At 33.0% G+C, this 16,408-nt stretch overlaps 1 protein-coding gene across 2 annotated transcripts in view; it reads left to right on the top strand.

Annotated features, from left to right (window-relative positions):
• The window catches only part of LOC106622154 (G-protein coupled receptor dmsr-1), a 255,903-nt gene that overhangs the window by 96,593 nt on the left and 142,902 nt on the right, over positions 1–16,408 (top strand). For both annotated transcript variants that reach the window (XM_070108720.1, XM_070108721.1), the window contains one exon: positions 1,727–1,772. The gene's annotated coding sequence lies outside the window, so the exon portion shown is untranslated. The remainder of the gene's footprint in view (positions 1–1,726; positions 1,773–16,408) is intronic.

Here is a 16,408-nt window from a genome sequence, read left to right as displayed (position 1 = left end):
TATGTTGGAACAACTTGTACTGAAAAATAAAATAGTAGTTTATACTCTTTTAGTCGAAATTTTCTCACCATTTACACTTTCCATAGACTTCAAGAAAAATTTGAAAACCAGAATTAGGCAAATCGTTCGAGCTGTTCTCGAGTTTAAGCAAAACTATTAAATCGCAATTTATTTATTTATCTGTATGTATGAGTATCACTGAATAATATATACTATTGAAAGCAAGCAAAGAGATGAACAACGAATATAACTATATATTACTTATGTGGGATTTATGGAAATACACTAGTTGGATATATCGATAAAACAATCGCGTCCCTTTTTGATTTCAAATATCTCTTTGTCACCCATGAATATAACTTATATATTTACTGACTTAAAGAGATTCTATTAAATATGTGCTAAATTTTGGTTGAGTATCTCTGTTAATTAATGATTTAAAAAAGTTGTGGTTGAGAATTTTTATCTTAATTTTATAGTGTGGTACAAACGCTTTACAAAAGGTCGAGAAGATGTTAATGACGATAAGCATCTTGTAAATGCGGCCACGTCAACAAGCGTAGAAAACATCGAAACAGTGAAACAAATTGTTCTTGAAAATCGTCGAACCACTATTTGGGAAGTTGCAGGGGATGTTGGCATAACAATTGGCTCAAGCCATTCAATTTCACCTGCTTTGGCTCCCTGCGACTTTTTCCTATTCCCAAAACTGAAGAAACCAATAAAAGAAAAGCGTTTTGCCACAATTGTTGAGATAGGGTTAGAATCGAAGAAAGAATTGAGACCAAATACCGGCTTAATTTTTGACCACTCTTTGCAGCAATTGGTGCTTGGCTGTATAGACCACCACAAAAAATAGTCCAGCGGTATTAATTTTCTTAGAGGCCACGCCACAGGCCCACGATTCGAGATAATGTGTTCACCAAAAGATTCTTTCAACAAATTGATTGGTTTGTTGGTTGCATGCCGCGAATTCTGCCATAAAGTGGATGGGCACATCCCCAATTGTTGCGCACGATAGCGGATGGACTCATTCGGGTCTTCTTCGATACTCTGCTCCACAGTAGCAATAGCATCTTTAGTACACACTATATTGCGTCTCTGAGGATGCGCATTATCCACTAGAGTAAACTAATCCATATTTAAAACTATTGCGTCTGCGTTGTTACTTAATTTAAGTAAATAAATTTCTGGCATTTAAGCTATGATTAATAATAACACAATTGCTTTGGGCATGACCACGTCCATTCCATCATGTTACCCGGTTCGTCAAATAATACTGCCATTACTGAGGTAGCGGTGTGAAATGCAAGGTTTCCACCAAGTTCAGTTGTGGTGTGGATCACCTTGAAAGAAATGGACCATTCGGAAATCGTGAATACTTATAATTTTTATTATAAATCGCGATTTTTCGAAAGCTAAAAACCTACATATAGCTATTACGATCATATGAAATTCATTGTAAGAGTATAAAAAATTGTATTTTTTTTGTTTTTTTTTTAACTTTTTTTTTCTTCGTGCATAAATATTATTGGCGTTATAATCGCGCGATCTAAGCGATTAGGTGAATTTATTATTTTTTCCGTTTATCTAATCTACATCGACATTTTCGCATTTACCGAACAGCTAATGAGCCCATTTAGATGCTTTAATCTTAATCTACAAATTCCTAAAATTGATTTTTATCCATCTTAATTTTGCTTTTTCATTCTTTTTTTGTTTACAGCTCATCACTGGCGCCAACATTTCGCATTTTGTATTGCTGTGATGCGGTAAGTTATCATTGTTAATAATCAAATTTTTATGCATAATTCAAATTGAAATGCAAACAAGTTGAATTTCGATGCTTTAACTAGACACTAGACTTTAAATTGAAATTGCCCACAAAAACTAAACGCTGCTTGAAATCAAAGTGCTGCCGAACAGGTATTTATTATCGCTATTATTTATCTTTGTTGTTTTGGCATGTTTTCGTTTTTGCTGGAGAATTTCGAAATGCGATTTTCTCATATTTTATTACACACAATATAACGAGCACCTAATTTGGTTACTTAGCAACATGTCAAAATGATTTTTACTTGAAATGGCAGTACATTATCAAGCGCAATCAGTGCCTATTCAATTGCTTTCTTTCTTTTTTCTGTTTTCGGTTAATAAAATGTACTGGACTATAACAATGGTTTTTATTTCATCGATTGCTAATTTTTATGAGCTTCGAAGCGATAAAACACCACAATTACTTTTTGTTAAGTATTTTCATTGTTCAAATAGGAAACAGCTTCCTAACTGCTTTTATTTAAAGTAATCGGTTATTGGCAATGAAATGAACTAACCGGAATTAATGTTTATGTTATAATTTTTTTTAGACAAATTATATTCTGGCAAATGAATTAGAAACTAAAGTCTCTACATTCTCAGTTTAGCGGTTTCTCTGAAACTCTTACAAACACTCATCTAAAAAGGTTCGAAATCTGACTTTAATTTTTATAATTCCCAGATACCAAATATGAAGAACACATTGCCTGCGATTGACTTTGTATTAAAAATATCGCTAAATGTTTGAGATATCTTAATGTAATATAGCACGTTTAATTTCTTAATAATAATGTGGTCTGGTGTTAAAAATGTATGAAATCGGTTAAGTAGTTTCCCTAGCCTCCATTTACCCAATATAGTGATCTGTGATCATCCGTTGACTTTATGAAATATATATCAGCCAGTATGTAAGTTAAGGTTAGGTTAGGTTAGTCTGGTAGCCTAATAAGACACGCATAGACCAGTTTTGGTCCTTTGCGATAGCAGATGGAGTGAGTTCTATTACCTAGTCCATGAGGAGTAGTCATCCTTTAGGATGCCTGCGCTTAACGCGAATTTCAATAGACTCTGTGGCCTCACTATCGATACCTCTTCCAATATCTCATATCGTGAGGCCGCCAAATGCTTAACGCGTAACCTTGCCAATGCAGGACAAGTGCACAAGAGATGCCCCACTGTTTCTCTGGCTAAAGCTGGCTGCGTCTGGCGATTGCTTGCTTCACACGATATGCGGTAGTTGAAACTTCAACTCGCTTTGATAGCAACAATTAATTATTCTTCTTCGAAGTAGCAACCAGTTTGCAAAATTGAAATATTTAATGGCGCTTAAATTATTAATTGAACATTGCGTCAATGTAAAAATCAAAACACAAAAAGTAAAAATATTTGTCAAGCGCGTAATGGATGTCCATTTAATATTAAAGTGATAAAAAAAGTTAACAACACTCGACATTTTTTTGGTAACAGTAAATATTTTAACGTTTTACTTTTGCAGGCCTTGAAATTTTTCTATATACGTTAAATATACTTTTACATTATATGCGAACGGCTGATAGGTGGCTACCTAACGAGGCTACTGAAGCGCATTAATAGGCATGTGAAAAAGTTGTATGCACTTAACGGTTCTTTATGACGCCTTAACGCTTTAAAATAATCGCGATTAATATAATGTTCCTTATACAAGTGTTCGTATCTATCAGAGTTATCAGTTTCACGAGGAGTTACGAAAGATGAAATATCTTGATTGATTGGAATAGTTAGGTGCTCTTGCATATTCTAAGCCAACTGAAAAGATAATTTTAAATTTGAAAGTTGCCAATTAACCGATTATAGTGATATTCCTACTTTTTGATACCATTTTGGTAGAATAAATTGTCTTTTGTTACAACATCTGTCTTCGTTTCGGCAATTACTTTTAAGCATTGCTAAATTTTTTTCTAGTGAGCATTCTCTCGTGGTCTGAGACCAGAAAAAAGATCCAATTGAACAAATCTGGAGAATAACGTGGTTATGTAAACAATTCCCAATCCAATTGATTACATTTTATCATCGTTATGATTGATTTATCATCAATTTTGCACACGACGTGTTCTCCGCCTATATCAGACTAGAATAGCATATAGCTGCTATACAAACTGATCGCTTAAAATCAAGTTTCTGTATGGAACACTTTTTTATTTCACTAAATATCTTCACAAAATTTGGCAAGGCAGCGCTATATCTCTGAATATATTCTTCAGACCGGCCCACTATAGCATATAGCTATCATATAATTTGATCGATCAAAATCAAGTTCCTACATAGAAAACTTTTTTATTTCACTAGATATCGTCCCGAAATTTTAACAAATTTCTTCCGTTGAATGCAAACCTTTTGGCCGGTTACGTTTTCAGATTAAGTTATACCTAAAGTTGCTATAAGAAGTGCTCGAGTAACGGTTATTATAGCTTCAACACAACCGAAGTTAACGTTTTTTCTTGTTTTTTTTTTTTAAATGGCTCCACTTTTTCACAGTTTCGTTCGTCAAACATTGCAATAACACTAATTAAATAGTCGCGGTCAATGGTTTCACACTTTTCTACATAATTATAATAATATTTCTATGAAAATTGTTCCATGCTAAATTAAAAATGTTTTTTTGTATCAGTGTACCTTTAAAAGGTTAGATCTAACTAGAAAGCATATGGATTTAATTCTAGTGACGCCTTCTCATTTTACGATACTAACCTTTGAGCCTTACCAATGTAATGATATTACTCAAATTTAAAATTATCTAACAGTTTTTTAGCAGTGCCTATCAAACTGTTGATTCTTTTGTCAGTTCTATTCAGTTTCAGTGTCGCTGAAAAAAGTTACAGACATACAAACATACAAATTTACATAAATCTGTTTAATTTTTGCGAAAACTTTTTTTATATCAGATAATCGCTTTTAGTTACACAGCATTTATTTTTCCAGCAATTTTGAGTAGTGGCCGGTAATTGCACCAATCATAAGTTGCTTTCAATTGCTAATACAAACAGTTAACGGAAATTTAATCTAATCATAAAACAGCATACAATAATATTAACAATTTCTCCGAAAATTCGCTTCATTAATCGTCTAACTTAGCTCGTTAGCACTAACTAATGGTCAAATTAGCACTAATTAATGGTCAACTTGGTTTTTATAAAGAGTGGAAAAACTTATATTTTCTGCTGAAAAGCATTATTTTCATATTAACATAACTATTATAAAGTTAGAACTTATATATATAATAATATTTATATATCCTGTAAAAAATTTCGTTTTTACTGCTTAACCTCACTGCCTTTTGTTTGACAAACTGGAAACTTATTTGAATTATAGCCTATTGGATGGAGACTGGAAACAGTTGAGCAACTAGCCGTAAACACCAACCTTTCATTTTTCATTCAACTAGGCGCACTTTTTATTATAATGAGAAAATATTGAAAATATCATTAAATTGACTATTATCCCCGAAAATTGCTTCAGAACTGTTCATTTTCTTCTTTTAAAACACTCAATTTTTTTTATTCTTTTGTCCACTAGGGTGCCACTATAAAAGAAAAATCATGATGGAAGTAAAGATTATGACAGTTTGTGTTAAATTTCCTTAATGATAATGCCAGCTAAATATTCTAGCGGTGGCGTTACAGTTACTAAAATATTACTTTAGCGTATATTTGACAGCTAAGCACTAAGGTTATGAAGTCATAAGCGAGAAAGAGAGAGAGAAAGGGAGAAAAATGCTTTTGTGTGCAATTACTCAAAAATGATTGATAAAAAGATCATGACAGTTTCCTCTAGTTTCAGATTTTTGCTAGAGAACGTTTGACAGAGATGACAGAGACATTAGTTCGGGACGTCATTGACGAAAGGTGAGGAAGCATATATATATTTATTTTATTACTATGATGGCTTGAACGTTCGTTTCGTTCATGCCGTAGCTCAAGCATAACAATGAACAAATTGTTATGAAAGTTTGACAGATTCTCTAAGTTAACCTTTCTCATTCTTTCTATCATGACATACATAGTTGGTCGGCTGGTTGAAAAGGAATATCGAAAGAAAGACCGACCACATTTAAGAATTAGTATGCACTAAAAGTATAAACCTGTTAATATGTCCATTATCCAAATTGACCCAAAAGTAGTTTTTGAATACGTTCGGTATTGGAAGTATTTCCAAAACTTCGACTGCCCCGAAGCTGGAATACTCCTCATTGGTGTATTTCTTATAGCATAAAGGGGTTATATACAGTTCGAAGGCCGAAAAAAATTGAATTTTCCAAAAGTTTTTCTGATAAAACTTTTAAATTTATTGATCCAAAAATTTATACACATATTATGGTATCTTTTAACTATATTTTAAGATTTAGTACTAGTAAAAAAATTGTTTTTAAAAGAGCTACAGCTGATTCCCGGGAGCTCCCCTCAAAAAAAACGTTTTGTGATAACCACTTTATCTTTGAACTGGATCATCTGAAATTAAAAAACCAAACAGATTTCGTTAAAGTAATTTTAAATCTAGTAATTAATCAAAGTAATAAGCAAAATATAATTTTTTGACTAAATGGCGGTTTCCCCAAAAAACAATATATTTTTCACCGAAATTTTAGCCTTAAATTGTTTATACAAACAAAAAGATTTATCGGAGAAAAAATTTTCGATTAATTACTAAAAATATATTTAGGAAGCTCGTGTTAAAATTTAAGACTAATCGGTTAAGCCGTTTTCGAGTAATGTTGGTCACCGACTTTGAAAACACCATTCTGAGAAAAACGCGCTGCCGCTCCGAGCTTGTACTTCAAAGCACTCTGAAACGCCTTTTCAAATTGGCGTGTAACTTCGAAAATATTCACCGGAACGATATGAAATTTTTTGTGTGTATTCTTAAATATATGTGCATTAAGATAATAATAATAAAATCGATATTTTGAAAATTCTAACTGTATGTAAAAATATATAAAAAATTTTTGCTTGATTTTAACCGGTCAGCTATATGCTGTAGTGGTCCGATCTGAACAATTTCTTTGGAGATTATAGCCATGCTTTGCATAATAATCTATATCAAATTCCATAAAGATATGTTGTCAAATTAAAAAGTCTTCCATATAAATACTTGATTTTGATCGATCAGTTTGTATGGCAGCTATATATTATAGTGGTCCGATATCAGCGGCTCCGACAAATGAGCAGCTTCTTGGATAGAAAACGTCTAGTTCGCATATATACAGACGAACGGCTAAACAGACTCAGCTCGACACGCTGATATATACATATGTATATGTATATATAAATGATCAGCGTGACATACTTAATAGGGTTTTCGCAATTTCCTTGTGGGTATTACAAACATCGTGGCAAACTTAATAAACTCCGTTAAGGGTAAAATGTTTGAATACAAGTATGAGTATCATTGCTGAAGTCCTTGAGCTTGACTTTCAAACTTCAATAACAATAGAAATATTATTTTAATATGCTAGATTCTATACATATATGTTTTTCGCAAAACTTAAGCACTTCGCTCATAAAAACATCTGCATATAAATTTATGTACTCATATCGTATATATGTATTGTACATATGTACATAATTCTCGTTCACACTTTTATTCACTGAAAAGTTCTGTTGTTGCTTACGATCTTTGCAACAAAATTAAAACAAAATCAAAAGACTGGTGTGACTGGCAAATAACTTGGTAGAGCAAATAACAATAACAATACAACTGAAAGAAATGGGGAAGCAATAACTTTTCGTCGTTTTACATTGTTATCAACTTTTTCACCACATAAATAGCTTTTGAAAACACCTACAGCAAGTGCTTACGTGCAAACACACACATACACATGTATTTATAAGTATTGTATACATTGCGTACTTTTATTTGTTAAGGTGAAGAACAATGCCATAAGCGCTATTCAAAATTACAAATTTCGGTCACATTTTGCCGTTAGATATGTACTTGCGCCCTTGCGTCTAAAAGCATACAATGTAACATATTGTTTTGTGCTCGCTCATACTCGCACAATGGCTTTAAAAAATAGCGTCCGAAATTTACGATTAAACTTTGCTTTTCTATAAACGACAAAATTTAGTTAAGCGGTACTTTGGTGTTGTTGTTAAAGTTGTTTTTAACTTTTTAATGTTGTTTTTACAATAAGTGGTTAATAAAATGTATGTTTTTATTAGATTTCTCGTACTGTGTTTGTGGGTGTATTAGAAGAATTTTCTTGCCGAAAAATATGGAGGGTAAATTTTGAGTTTTCTCTATCTTGTGTTCTTAGTTTTCGATATTTTCCCCTCTCATACACTATTTCTATCTTTTTTACTTCCATACTCTTTTTAAACCTCTCTCCTACACACTCTCCCTCGACCTATTTATTTCCGTTTTTATTTCATATACTATTTCTATCTCCTTTACTCTTTAATCCCATAGTCCCTTCAACCCCTCTCATACACACTCTCCCTTGAACTATCTCTTTCTGTTTTTATTTCAAGCACTGTCATCACTCACTCTCACTCACACTCCTCTCTCCTTCAAACGCGAATTATCCCTTTCTCTGCCCTTCCTGCTGTTTATATTTTACGTGTTTCCCCCTCATACACTATTTCTTTCTCCTTTCCACCGTCTTTATACCCTAAACAGGGTATATTAGGTTTACCACGAAGTTTGTAACACCCAGAAGAAAACGACGGAGACCTTATAAAATATATACTAATATAAATGATTAGCATGAATAGCTAAGTTGATTAAGCCATGTCCGTCTGTCAATCCGTCCGAACATTTGTCTGTCTGTATATATAATAATATAATAACAAATTTTTCACCTATCCTTTTCTCACTAAGAATCTGCATGAACCATCGGAATCAAGTGTTTGTATAGAAACAATTTTTATTTGACGTATTATCTTCACGAAAATTGGCATGAGTTGTTTCCTTAAGCAACAATGTAATTTCCAAATAAATTGTTTAGATCGTACCAGCATATAGCTGCCATATTAACTGAACGATCGGTGTAAAGTGCTTACATGGAAAATGTTTTCATTTGACGAGGTATCTTCACGAAATAAAGCATGAGCTAATGTTTAAGGTAACAATGTATTTTCTAAAGAAATTGTTCAGATCAGATCACTATATCATATAGCTGCCATACAAATTGAACGATCGGAATCAAGTTCTTGTAAGCAACCTTTGTATTTGTGAAGGGTATTATTGCTTCGGTGCAACCAAAGTTAAGGTTTTTTTTTCTTTATCTGCCTCTCACACACTCTCTCTCTCTCTCTGTCCCTTTCTATATCGAATTACCTCTTTCTCTACGTTTCGAAACACCACTAATCAATTCAAAAATCCAATTCTAAATTACTAAAATAGTTACATTAAGAGTACACAGTTTTTAATTATCGCAAAATTTCAAAAAAATTTAGCTCTTAAATTATCGAGAAATACTTTAATATTGCCACGACCAACCAACCAAAACTTGTTTAAAACTTTCTGGAAAAGAGTGGCAGAGGTAAGTCATAAAGAAGATATATTATTTCAAAGGTGAATTCATATAATTGTATAATAGGGTAAATCATTTAACAATAATATTTTATGTTTAAGACATTAGGGTGCATCATTAAGCTATAATTTTTTTATGTTTAAGACTTTCAGTCAGAATTTAACGAAGCAGTTCTGAACGTGAATTTTATTTCACTTACTGTTCATATCGAACATAGGTATGCTCTCAACTTACGCTCCCCCTATACTATACATATTCTTGCACTAAGCTTATGCGCATTTAAATAACACAGGTGTTAGCTACCTAGCAACCAACTAAGCAATGAAATTGTTCTCGCAATATATTGACACCGCGAGAATTCCCAATTATATTAGATATAATCAGAATTTCACCCACTCCCTCGGCGCCACAGCAACATCTGCGTGAAAGGCAATAAGATGCCAAAAATTTCATGTAACGGTGACTACAGTTAGTGTACACCGTTAGAGCACACACGCTTGAGTGCGATTAGTGGCAGCAAATGATTTGAATGCCAGCTTGTTTGCAAAAGGCATATTTGCGTGTCTGCGTAAACGTAAACAAATACCAACTTCAAAAGTGCATAGATAGACGGATTTTGAAATTTCATTTTAAATATTCGATTGCGTTCAATAAATGAAATGCGATACATGACACGTACACACATACGCCTACAGTGGTACTTGAATAATTCAAGTCATATTCAGAAGGTGAGGGAAGAGATAAAGTGGATGTGCAGAAGAGGACATGAAAAGAAGGGGAGCTTGTAGTAAACAATATGCGATTAAATTTTTACGCCTTCCTTTACGTAAGCGTGTGTTTGTTACCGCAGCATTGTAATTATTCACTGTTATGCAACAACTGTTGGCGCCCAGTAGCTAAATATAAATAATAAATTATTCGAAGAATTCTTCAGGCGACTGCACGCTCAATATGAGCACGGGAGCATGTTCATATTTACATATAACATTGCTGATTAGAAGTGAACGCAAAATATGACGCAAACATTTCGACTATTTAATGTGGCCGCACACACGCAAATACACAATATATGTATGTATATGCATATAAAGGGTGTGCTATATGCAGGAGCTTGTCTTTCAAAGAAAAAAAAAACAGAAATGAATAAGATGTCTATTATATTGATCAAATTTTAAGGTCTGAGGATCCAAATGATACTGAGTCAAGCAATTATAAAACTGTCTAAGAAGTTCATTTCTCTCTTATACAAGGCGAAATACAAAATACTAAAGCCATTGAAGTATTCTACTGAAGTCAAAGCACATGACCTGAGAGCTCTACTGACTGCCTCATATCTCGGTATGACGTAGTCACAGAAAGTTCGTCCCAAACAAGAAATACATTGTTACATCACCTATTATCTACCACTTAGACGATCGATATTGACGTGGATACTGAAAAAGTTAGGAGTCATATGTTTATAATTTCCACCATTGAGGGTGGTCGAAGAGTATTTTCAGAACTTTCGCACTCCAAAAACAGCAATTTTAAACTAGAAATTCAGCTCATCGCTAAAGATCGTAAAAATGTAAATGCAAAATTGCGAAAACAAAAATTTCGACGAAAAATTCTCAAAATGCTAAAACGTTATTCCGGTGTAAGTCTTTTTATAGTAATTTGCCACAGTGTACTAAATATAACTGCCAAACTGTGGAATCTTGTTGTTATGTGGTGAACTTGTTGATTACGGCAAGGTAATGCATCAGCAAGTGAGAGTTGTAATTGAAGAATGTACAGCATCTGATAACGAAACACATTGCTTTGATGTGGATTTACGCATGTGAAATGTGGTTTTAATTATAGTCGTATTACAATCAACTTGTATTTACCGAGTTAAGTGGGCGCACTACTGACAATCATTTCGGTAATAGGTGAGGCTTGAGTTCGACTGAAGATCATATTCATTGAAATATATACCATGTACAACGAAAAATTCGCTTTAAAGTTAGCTTGTCGAACGGAAGTCTAAATATAAATTCGTTACTTCGTTAAAATATGTGGTTTCCGATTTTTTTAAATTATGATAGTAAGAGAGCCTAACTAAAGATATAAACGTAATAAGTTATTTTTTCCTTACCATAAACGTAGTACACCTTCTTAGTTTTATGATAAAAAGTATTCATTGATATTTAGATAACTGACTACTCATATTAATACTGGCTAATATTTGCTTCCAGCATAAATTCAAGAACACTAATAGATTTTAAAGTGGCTTTAAGTAAAAAGTAGGCACGGTAAGGCATGAACCACGAAGATTAGAACAACCAGAAAGTGTCCGTCTGTCTATATACACGCAAACTATATAGTCACTCAGTTTTTCAGCTATCGATCTGAAACTTCGAACACATCCATTTTGCACTAAGAAGCTACTCATTTGTGAGAACAGCCGATGTCGAACCACTATAGCATATAGCTCGCATACAAACTGAACGATCAAAATAAGTTCTTGTATGAAAAACTTTTTTATTTGAGGACATGTTTTCACGAAATTTGACATAGGTTATTATCTAAAGCAACACCGCAACCTCCCAACATATGATTTAAATCGGACCATAAAGCTGCCATGCGAGTTGATTGATCAAAATCAAGTTCCTATTGGGAAGATTTTTTTATCTGACAAGGACAAGGCAACGGTATAAATCGATCATACTCAACTAGAGATATTTACAAGAGCCTTCAATATCAATTGTTTCTTCTGGATACTTACAGCTTTGTGTTTAGTACTGAATATGTCGGGACATCCCAGGTAATCAATATTTTATAAAACCATACTTTTTTAATTATTGTACCTCTCAATACAGACGAGTTTAAATTAACCGACACATCCGGTATTGATATAATAGTTTCTTCAACATTTTATGACGGAACAAATACTTCTTTTCGGATATAAGATTCTTTCATAAATATGAGTGCTCAACGATATATCACACCATAGGTAGAATATCATAACTGTCACGACAATCGGGTTCTACGTAATCGCAATTCGGAAGCATATGCGGTTTAGATTTACAAAATTTTCAACAACAACAAATGACTGTCACATGGTATTTTACAGGCAGGAAAAAGTTTCGATAAATCCTAGTATATAATTATTTTATTCCAAATTATAGAAATTTTGAATCTGTAATATCTAAAATTCATAATATCACTTTAGCATATATAAAGGGTGTTTTTTTTTTAGAGGTACAGAACTTTAAATTGCAATAAAACAACGATGGATTATTCGATTGACATGAATTTTATTTATCCGAAAGATAATCTTGTGGCATTACATATTAAATATGATTACTGGCATATGACCGCCACAGCTGGCTCGGATGTAGTCCAATCTAGACGTTTAATTTTCGATGACTTTTTCCAACATTTGTGGCCGTATATCGGCAATAACACAGCGAATGTTGCCTTCCAAATGGTTTAGGGTTTGTGGCTTATGCGCATAGACCAATCACTTTACATAACCCCACAGAAAGTAGTCTAGCGGTGTTAAATCACAAGATCTTGGAGACCAATTCACAGGTCCAAAATGTAAAATTAGGCGGTCACCAAACGTGTCCGCACAGAACTATTATTTTCGAAATAAAATTGCACTATTTGCAAGCGTTGTTCAGGCGTGAATCTATTCATGATGAATTGCCAAAATCAAACTGAGAATAAATAACTTGACAGCTGTTAAATCGGTTACCATCTTGAACAGTAATGCCAACTTAAAGTTCAATACCTCGACAAAAACACCCTTTAGCAAGTTGACTACCTATTGATATCAATTTTTCTTCCGTCAGAACTATTGACCTAGTATAGCACAGATCTATATCACATTCAATACTTGAGCCAACTTAAACTGATCCCACTCTACTTAATTGGAACTAACAGTTAGCAGCTGAAAATTATCACAAAGGAAACATCAGCTGTCAACTTGTGTGCCGTGAACAGCAGTTATCTGCACACAAAAACAAACACCATATACACATGTCGGCAATAACATATATACTTTAGGGTGGTACTCAAAAACTTTATTTGAATGGACTCATTCACTCAGTCGATTATTTTACAAAAAACAAAACAAATTACACAACAATTTTTGTTCCTAATAACAAGTGGCTTATGTGAGACGATATGTATCACAGGCTACAAACGCTAATGAAGCAAAAACAAAACCAAAAAAATGTTTTATATAATCAGCTATAATACCCTTTACAAATCAACAAATTGCAATACAAGAACTCGATTTGATCGGTCAGTTTGTATGGCAGCTGTATGCTATAGTGATCCGATCTCAAAACTTTTTTTTGGAAATTGTATCGTTTCATGAACATATCTTGTCAAATAAAAAAGTTTTCTACACAACTTGTGTTTGACTTGGTGCGATATCGGCAATTCCGACAAATAAGCTGTTCAGGGTATGATTTGGATGTAATACTCTTGATTATAGTTGTATAAATTTTGGATCTTAGATAATTGTGTTTAGATAGTAGAATCGAAGCTGCGATTTCCGAGAGCTAAGCTTTAAAACTTCCCAAATGGAAAAAAAAGTTAAACATTATGCAACCATATATGTGCCAACCGTATTTTCAATTTTTGTTACAAAACAAATGGAGTTCTGTACTACAATAGGTTCAAGAAGTTATTGAAATTATGTGATGTTCTGTAATGTACTACTATGAATTGTACTGCACACCCCCAAAGTTGTAAGCTTTTCTGCCAGAATCATATGTTTTCTGTCACTTTGACATGTAAAAAAAAATGTTAAATTAAAATGAACGAAAAAAATCTAAAACAAAAATTGAAAAAAATTTTGTTGCAAAGCGCTTTTCTTGAAATCAATCTTTTATATTGCTTGATTCTTTTTAATGCTCGTAGAGATAGTATAAGATATTTCATTTTCTTCATCACTCGGTTTCATTTTCCTGTTTTAAATTTATTTTATTTTAGTTGATTTTAATTTTTTTGTATCGGCTGATGAATGTCAAACTTTTTGAATACCATATGTGTGTCATTATGCTGCTATGCTATGGTACAATACATGATTTCCTGAGCTTTTATTGTAGTACGGAAACCATATGTCTGTCTTTAGCATTGCATAGTATATATGTAAGTATATATTTCACCTTAATTTAATAATCTTCCGTGCCATCATAATGTGTTTATATATATATTTATATATTATATATATACAAGTATATATAATATATTTGTAGTAAGCACAAAATTACTCATATGGGTAAAGTTATATAAAAAATTTGGCTGTAACAGAGTAACACAAATAAAACTGGGATAGATTTGCTATTTGATTTGATTATCAATTTGTTTTGGCTGTTATCTTAACTAACTAATGAACTAAACATAGTAAGCTTTTAGATTAGTGAATAGTAGATATGATGCTAGAGCCAGATTTGTTATTAATGTGCTTAATAGCTGATATTAAATTCCACAATAATGTTATCACTGCACAATGTACATATTTGCAAACATATGGCAAATTGATTTCAAATTATCTATTATAGAACTATTTTCTAATATTCCGAGAAGCTCCACGCGTTTAAAGCGCAATAGAGCATGGAATTTAGCGCTAATTAGCAGCATTAAAATACGCCCGCATCATACGTATTAATGTCATCACTATTATTCACTGGTGAAATGCCAAACAAAAGAAGTAAGGAAGTGCTAAATTTAGTCGCAATCGTATTTTAATGTATTCTCGAAAATCATGAGGAATTCATCTGCCTGTATATACACGAACTAGTCCCACAGTTTTTGAGATATCGATCAGAAATTTTGCACACGTACCCAAGAAGCTGCGCATTTGTTAGAATTGCCGATATCGGATCACTATAACATATAGCTGACATACAAACTAAAAATGATAGTATAAACCTTTTGAACGAATTTTCTAGTTATTAAATTTCTTTGAGATTGCCATTTGAAACTGCAAAATCACTGCCAGAGGATTAAGAGAATTTGAAAATAAAGCTGATAGTGGCGATCGTCTAGTATTCGAAAGCTTTGATTCCCTTCTAGTATGTTCCAAATAGTTTTCAATTGTCTGAGATGTATCTTTTTGCTGCATAAAGCAGTTTCCTCGTTGTCAAGTGGAAGTATAGATGTTTTCCTATACGATAGCCCAACCAGTAGGACCTTCATAGATGGTTATTGTGCTTCTTAACTAGCAGCATTCCATTAGCACAACCTATAGTACACTGCTTTTAGTGTTCGTGTTTTTGATAATGAGTGGTTCAATAGCACTGAACAGCTGTATAGCTACCCAATGTCAATCCAAAGCTTTGATCCATTTTTAGATACATTGATATTGAAGTATTGCTTTTTAAGGTAAACTATTATTATTTAAAAAATAAAAATAAAAAAATGTCCATCAAAATTTCACAATAATTCTTTGGGGAGCACACGAATGTCTCATCAATATATATTTTATTGAACTTTCACATATATAGAATATATATTTTTTATTATAATAATTTTATTATATTATTCCTTTGTGCCTGAACCACTTGAGTTTGCATTGTTCAATTCAAATTTTTGGACACTCGCAATTTCATCCGCATCCGTGTAGTAAACTTGAGTAATCTTCAAAATCGAATGCAATTAATATTTTAAGAAAAAATTTCCATTCAAAACAAAAGAAGCAAAACAAGTTCGTCGCTTAATTGGCCGCGCCGTTTTTTAATAGAATTTAGGTCACAAAGAAAACAGGAAAATAAAAATTGTGTTAAAAGTGCATACAAACATGTCATTTAAATACCTTTAAATATTTTTTTGTTTACTAATATGCAACATGGTGCTTATGTTTGTAACGGGTGTAGTTTAAGGTTAGATTGGTTAACACCGGCTGGCTTTCAGGCCATACAAGTCTTTTGTAATGCCAGATGGACTAAACGTTAACGCTCGATGTCCTTTGAATTGAGCAGCTACTAGATATCTAAGCGAAGTTCTAGATAAGGCCGGACAGAAGCGGAAGAAGTGGAGAGACGTTCTCTCATGCCTACTTCCCTGCACTTTCTATATGTGTCAGCGTTAATAACGTCCTGTGACTAT

This window comes from Bactrocera oleae, chromosome 4 (assembly GCF_042242935.1).
Source record: "Bactrocera oleae isolate idBacOlea1 chromosome 4, idBacOlea1, whole genome shotgun sequence".
NCBI classification, from domain to species: Eukaryota; Metazoa; Arthropoda; class Insecta; order Diptera; family Tephritidae; genus Bactrocera; species Bactrocera oleae.
The sequence above is the reverse complement of the archived record's forward strand: the minus strand, read 5'-3'. Positions and strand labels throughout refer to the sequence as shown.